The sequence below is a fragment of the Syzygium oleosum genome, unplaced genomic scaffold (genome assembly GCF_021117445.2).
Source record: "Syzygium oleosum isolate NSW1041296 unplaced genomic scaffold, Sole_v2.1 Sole_v2.01, whole genome shotgun sequence".
NCBI classification, from domain to species: Eukaryota; Viridiplantae; Streptophyta; class Magnoliopsida; order Myrtales; family Myrtaceae; genus Syzygium; species Syzygium oleosum.
Window position 1 is genome coordinate 14,288,290 of NW_026607485.1, and position 7,995 is coordinate 14,296,284.

A 7,995-nucleotide genomic window follows, 5' to 3' on the forward strand; every position below is an offset into this window, starting at 1 on the left:
CATAGCTCAGCATCCACGCATCCTTCTTTGGTTTTATCAAGCCTAGTAAACAAAGCCAAAGACCCAAGATTAGATTGACAAGTAAACTTGCAAACGCATTCATTCAATAGAAGTCACGGAGTTGTATTTACAAGGATGACACATTCAACTTCGTACTGTTTACATTTAGAGTGAATTTGAGTAGAGCTCTTATGCATCTTGTGATGGATATGGACAACTGATTGATCATCTTCTGATGGATATGGACAACTGATTGATGGAATGCATTTCATGACCGTCATCATAGAGGTCCCTGATGATCTTTGAGAAACCAGGTGCTGACTCAAGAGCATTTTAACTGAAGTTGCTCTTGGCATCGGAGTCTGAAGGCAGCCTCAACACAGAAGCAGAAGGATTCCTGGAAAGCATAAGATTTCCTTTGACATCTTCACCTCCATATTCGTTCAATCGTGTGTCCATGATGATTTTGCACGATCCCCACGTCTCAGCCATTATTAATCCCACACCATGGTATACTAAATGGTACGTGATGCTGTTACCAGTTACCTATCCGCAGAGACGCACTCTCATCAGTCGTCCACATATATTCTTGGTAACAATGGGCGGACATTCTCTACAACAAGCTGGTCTGTCACATGACTTATTGTGTCTAGCATGACAAATCCACAAAATAATTGCTTGAACAAGTAGCTACGACTGAAACTACCTCATTACCTTCTACAGAGCTATCACAAACTTTCTCAATCTGATAAACCAGACTATCAAATCCTATATTATACAACCATACCTACAACAAAGTAAACATTCCAATTACATGTGAACAGTGACATAGAAAAGATTGTGATTAGTCACTAGAGAAGCAAGTGGAATCAAATCATTTTCACATTATCTCACATCAATATGTTTATCCATGGCTATCTTTGAGCTAGTCGCCAATAAAAATAAGCATTAGAAGACATACAATAATTAAAATGCGTATAATTGTACAAAGCTTAGGGCTAGGTTATCAGCCATCAGAGAGAGAGAGAGAGAGAGAGAGAGAGAGAGAGAGAGAGAGAGAGAGAGAGAGAGAGAGAGAGAGAGAGAGAGAGAGTGCATAGCAAACATTATTACGCATCCTAAACTTTGGAATCGATATGAAAAAACTCATGATGGCTCATGCAGGAATGAGAATAACTCAAATATTTCTGAAAAGTCATGAGCACTACCAACTACCCTGCTTCGTTAAGAAGATAAAAAAAACAAGACAGTCATATTTTATACACTGAAAAAAGAGAGAGTACATACATTTCGTTAATATAAATGAGACTTCTCCACGTAGATAGGTTGAAAGAAATGCAAAGCAAATTTCAAATTCAATCAGCGACATTCCCCATAATATATATGATATTCCGTCAAGATCAAAGCCTTACCTCCCTAGGAAAGTGATGGTAAGTCTTCTATCGAAACCGAGAATAGTACAGAGGCAAATGAGGCACAATATCATGTCCATTAGTAATACGAATTGTATTTGGTACGCAGTCACTATAGTAAGATGCAAACGCTGCATTGCCAATACGAGGTTGTCCAAATGTTAAAACCTGAACATTTCGTGCTTCATGATTGACCTAGAAATGAAGTGTCCTCAGTTATATAAGTAAATCAAGCAACTGCTGGTCTAGGAAAAACAGCTTCAGCACACATAATTAGACAGCCAAATAACTTGAATGTTAATACATCAATGGCCCTTTCAGGACGGAAAAAAAATACCACACATCAATAACCATGTATTGCATTTTACATGCAATGTTGAACAATAGAACATCCCTTTCTCTCCATGAGAGTTGAAGGTCTAGCGATACTTTGTCAAGATCCCATCCATAATTTTCCCAACACCAAACCCCACACCCACAATAAAACCAACCCCACCCTCAGCCCCAAGAAAAGGTGTTTATAATATGGAATAGTGGGATTGGGGGTGAATTTACAAACAAGGCGCATTTAAATGCTGCCACAAGAAGCAATTGGATGTTGGTGGTGTGAGTCACATCCTGATAATGACATAAACAAAAAATTCCAGGTTCATGGTGAAAATGCCCCTTGAACTCCAAAACTTACTGTCATAAATAGCGAAGCAGAAACTAAATCTAAAAAAGGGCCATGACGCATGGGCATGATGTCGCAATCGGTTAAGAACAATTTTCAGCAAGAAACCAGAAAACAAAATTAAAATTTTAAATCATTTGTGTTATGACAAGATGTTAAACTTGCTACAAATACTTTGAGAAAAGGTATAGTCTAAAGTTTATGCAAACTATGATCCTACCATAGGCCACATGAATGTTTGACTCTCAAAAAAATCACCACTTGTCATGGAGAAGAGAATCGATGGGACATGACTTTGAGTTGGGTACCATTTCTGGTACTAGTTCCGCAACAGGTGCCTAGAAAAGTACACTTGACCATTCTATTTAATAAAGCTGAGTCAAAAAGCATAATTTAGACATGAAATTTGGCTCCAGCCTACAAAATATCTGGTCCAGTAGTCTGTCTAAAGAGGAGCTGCTTCATTTGATTAGAGACAGACAAACAGAAACAGCGAACAAAACACAAATTTAGGATCGATATATAATCTGTCTTAAACTACATTAGCACTTTAAGATTACATGACATGAAATTTGAGCTTCAAGTACCTAAAAGAGTTGTATGTCCGGACCATAAACATATCAACAATCCCATAAAGTTTCCAGCATGTAAACTTTGTAATGGATAGTTGATGTCTTTACCCAACACATTTAAGTATTCAACCACCTCAAAGCTCCAAAGCCTAACATGTACGACTCAATTCACGCAACTAGATACTTCAATAATTGGTGGTTCACATAAAGTGCTGTTTGCACCCCCATTCTGCTTGTGTTTTGTTTATGGGTTGATTTTCCAAAACGTAAGAAAACAAGATGCTATGTATGAAGAATTGTAAATATACATATGAGAGCCATAGAAAGTTCAAGATCCACATAAAGAGTCTAGACTTTTCAAGGTAGAGTTGGCAGAGAAATCCAGATAACTCCTAACAAACCAAAAATAAACAGTTGGAAGAACACGATAGAAAAGAAACCAATAAGATTCACAAGTCCCAGCCATAACAATTTTTCAATTTATCTTACCACAAGATCAAGCCCGCAAAAGGATGCCATAGCCCCTCCCGCAAAATGCCCTGTCACCATGACTTTGATGTCTCCATATAAATCCTTGACTCTTATAACATCATTCAAAATACTAGGTCGAATTGATGTATTGTGAAAAGCATAATAAAATCCATGATGAACCTAACTCAATCCAAATCAGGAGTATCCACAGGTTGCAAGAGGCTTATCATCTCTTGAACTCACCATGGCACCAGGCATGCAAGGGAGCTCATGTCAAGCTGTTTTCAGTGGAAATCTTCAACCCAATTCTGTATGCTGTAGACATAAACAAAAGTAATCACTAACTGAAATGCTCGAATGATAAAGAGACATGACAAAAATTTTCACAAAACAAAATTAGTGAAGTATGTAATCTCCTCATGACTCCATCTAAAATTACATGAAAGAAGACCCATTTGCCTTGTGTACACATTCACCGAGGCTGCTCTTCTTGGCTTAAATTTTCATCAAATCCTTTGCAAGTCAATTTAAGGGGAAGAATAGCTAAAGTTAACATGCATACCTATGTTCTTGACTTGAGTACCTCTGAAAGCTATAACCACAGCATTAAGGTCCCTAGCAACCCCAACATATGAGCTCATAAGACAAGGCAGCATATGCCCACAAAATCTCATCTCAAGAATTTGGCTATTTAGTACTAAGGATCCATTCTTCTCACAACCTTAGCAACAATGTCATACTAATAAGCAGTCAAATTACCTTGGTCTTTCCATCACATCTAGGACATGTCCAACTAAAAAGTTCTGACAAATCTGACATGTAAACCTGCAATAAAAAGCTTTGCATTAAATTGCAATTTTATTGTATTGAAATGGTGAACCTAATGCGTAACAACAAGAAGCTCTAGGTAAATGTGAAAAAAAATTTAAAGAACACTTACGGCAAATGCATACACCACCAATATCGTGGCAAGAGTGTGATTGTAAACAGTTTTATGAGCCTTGGACCTCACTCTAAGTTCTGCATTTACTAATAGAAAAGAATTTCAGATTGAAATGTGGTCACAAGTTCATTCAATTACAAGCAATGAAGCAAGTTCTTATGTCTCTTGCAAGCTATTTTGACAAATCAAGTGAGGGGAATACTTTAAGGAAACATCAACTCAAAACAATATTCGGTATATTTTTGCAATCCTCCTTTGCGAACTGAAAGAACTATCTACACAATCCAATGCGATGAAAGGGGAATAAGTAAACAACATAAGGCTCCACTTTCCCACAAAGCTACTCTACTAAATCCTACAGGCTACAGTCCATTGCTCAGCTGGACAAAAGCTGAATAACCAATATTCAATCACTGTGAGCACTCCACAAATTTTATCCCCAAAGTAGAAACGGTAGAATGAGATCTACACCAGCGGAATCATTCAGCTGTAGTTTGCCCCATTCAATCAGGCAATATAACTACACAACACGGTCAATTTCCCCCAACCCTGAAATGCCTAATCCCCCAAATTCACAACACAAATCTCACTGCCCAAGCTCAAATCCGACGTACTCAATACTAGAGCCTGTATATTCGCACCTTCTCGCCCCACTTGCGGCAATCAAGCATGTCAGAACCATCACCCTCAACCACCACCTGTTCCGCTCCATATTCTTTATGATCCTTCCTGGTTTGCCCTCGGGATCTTCTTCTGTTGGCGGGCATATTCGGTGATTTCGTCGTTTGCGTGAGGGCACTGAAGGAAGTTTTGATAAAATCGGGACATTGAGAAAGAATGCGCGGCTATGTCTTCTGTTGTATTTTAGCCTAGAGAAATGAGACGTGCTTTTGGACTAATTTGGGTTTTACCGTTCAATCAGTTGGTTCAAACCATACACTAAAATTAAAATTGATATCAGTTGTCTGTTTATTTATATTGGTGGAGGTATATGAAAGTGCAATTACTACATTATGGCGGCAAGCTTTTGGAGTCAAATATTTTCAAATTCAATCTAGAATTAATAATCGGTACTGCAGATCAAGCAAGTCGGGAAGTAACTACTATTATCACCGAAGCTCAGGCCCACATGAAGAAGTTCAATCACCTCCATATAGCCCATTGCAAGAGAGAGTAATTAGATTGCAGATTGGGTCATCAAAGCCTATCGTAACAAAACCTTACCAACCACCCCCCCCCCCCCCCCCTCTCTCATTCTTTTGAATTTGTTGTGTTCTAAATGTGAATTTCATGTATTCTTGAACTACTTAACGAGAATTCTAAAGCTTTTGAGACCAAAAAAAAAAAAAACTTATTGAACTTGAGTGATGAGCAAATTGAGCTTAAGTGTGAATTATAGAACCGATTCCTCTTGGGCTGTTCGAGAAGCAGACTTACTATTACGTATCAATTCTCGAATATTTCTTAGAATACTTATCCTTTACTGGATGCAATAGTTTTTGTTTTTCTTTTAGATAAACATACTTACAGTATTTGAGTTAATTCATTTTGTCTAAGATTAATGAACTATTTATAATATGAATATTTTTGGAACTGATCACTATCTTAGAAATCTTGGCATTGTCATCCCATAATTGCTCGATTGAATACACGAGCCGTACGATCATCGGGAATTGAATACTTTACGTGTAAAAGAATATGATATAAAAGAAAAGGTCCATAAACTTGGGAACAAAGTCAGCGGACTTTTTCCCCGACTATGTGCCAAGTAGAAAGAGTTCATAACCTCAAACAACAACAGTCACAAATGTACTTTTCAAGAATGCAAAGGGTGTGAATGAATTTTCTTTTATTTCACATTTAGCTCAAAAGAATATAAAAAAACAAGAATTTCAGTGGGCGTTACGCATCATATTTGATGGCTCTCACAAATTTATATTGGTAGTGGAATACTTTTATAAAAGTACAGTGAAATTAGTGCACAAACACAACAAGAGGAAGTGAAGAACAAGGTGTAATTCAAGAGCGTGAAGGGGTGAAATGATAGATTTTTGTAGAGAACAATCCTCAAATCTCTTCATTTATAGGTAGTGTTGATAAATCACTCATCAAACTTAGGTGCTAATAAGCACAAAACAGATTTATATACCTCATGTTTTTACCCAAATCATACACTACTCGTTCACGTGGAATGAGTTCAAAAAGAAAAAAGATTGAACATGAAAAAATTGTAGCCCACCCCAAAATGTGGTGACCCAACAATAAGCGGGTCAGACTGTCTTTCATGAATTTGCAAATTTGAATCACATTGGGTGCAAATCATTGGCGAGTTTGTATCCTGCTTATGTGCTACCTCATGCGGTGATATTTCCTAACTTCTAGCACATTAGTAAGACAGCAATGAGAGGCCTGTGTACATACATAAACTGAGCAATTTTGGTTCAAACTTAATCTTCCATAGCGAACGTGAGACTGTAACGTTAGAGGAGAACTATGTCGATTGTCCCCCTCTACCCTTTTAGGTCGGACCACCTCTAATCCTCGAGCCGCAGGTCCATCTCGCGCGTGAGCTGACGCACCCTTCAATTCTGCGGTGGGAAGCGAAAATACAATTTGCCCCCTCTCTGACTGGTGGGAAAAATGAAAAAAAAAAATCGAAAAGGAAAAAACCACTCCAAAAGATAAAGAAGGAAAAGCGAAAAACCGTTTAAAACAAAAATATGAAAAAACGAAAAACCCTCCAGTTTCGAACGCCGACTCCGATACGCCTCCGAATTTCCCACCTCACTCCGACTCTCTCCTCCATTTTTATTTCAGATCGTTCTTTGGATTCCGATTCGGCCTCTTACTCTCTCTCTGTCTCTCTCTCTCACAAGCTGCGACGACCACGATCGATCGATCGGTCGGTCTCTGCCGAAACAGGTTCTTAGCTCTGCCATGGCCAGGCCCCCGAACCAGCAGGCGTTGACCACTTGAGGTTGCCCTGTGTGGTGACTGACTGTTGCTAGGTTTGTTGTTTCTGCTGTTCTGTTCAAAGATATCTTCCAGAGAAGTCTAAGCACCAGTAAGATCACTGGAGAGGGCAGTCCAAATGAACCATGGAGCAGCGTGAACGGTGAAATGATGGAATAACATGATGAAACAAGTATCATATCTCGGTCAGTACCTCTCGGAGGACTCCACACGGAACAAAAAGTATTGCAAGAGATACAGGTGTGAACCCCCGACTAATTGGTAAGCGGGTGCATGATTTTTGGGGGAAAGTTATGTCGACTAACTTGCCTAGACGTTGACTTTGTTCGATTCGCATGCTGGTTTTAACGGACAAACATCAACACTCTTTATCTTAAAGGGAAATTACATCTACGAACCACCCAAGATGGAAGGGAAAGTCTGACATGGACTTCTGGTTTAAAAGGGATTGCCATATGACCCCAATTCAGTTAGATCAGGTGGACCTTTCGATGTCGAAATGGTGCCGTTAGATACTCGATTTCAGGCACATGTGAATTTAGTAAGATTGATCCTAGAAAAATGCAAAATCTTGGTCCGCATTGATAGGTCTATCGCGCAGTTACAGCACTTCATTTTATTAAATTTGAATTTCTGCATGACTCTGCACCACTTCCCAAAGGAGCCTAGTAAAGTGGAATGTTTTAAAAGCCTAAATTTCAAGGATTGAAGAGTCTACAAATTCTCAGTGCTTGCCATTGTTCGTCAGTGACTATAAGAAGACCTTCAATCAGTCACCTAACTTGCCTATCGAGGCTTTCTCTGTGAGGAGCTGGGATCATGGAGCTTCCCAACTCAATTGGATCCCTCGTAAGCCTTGAACACTAGTCTTCCAGAAACTGCAAATCGATAAAGACGCTACCGAACTCAATCTAGAGTTTGGAATCGCTTGATGAATTGGATTTGTCGAGC

General features: G+C 38.9%; 1 pseudogene; it reads right to left on the reverse strand.

Annotated features, from left to right (window-relative positions):
- Nucleotides 1-232: 232 nt before the first annotated feature.
- LOC130138731 (lipase-like) lies at nt 233-4,783 on the reverse strand (annotated as a pseudogene).
- Nucleotides 4,784-7,995: the final 3,212 nt, after the last annotated feature.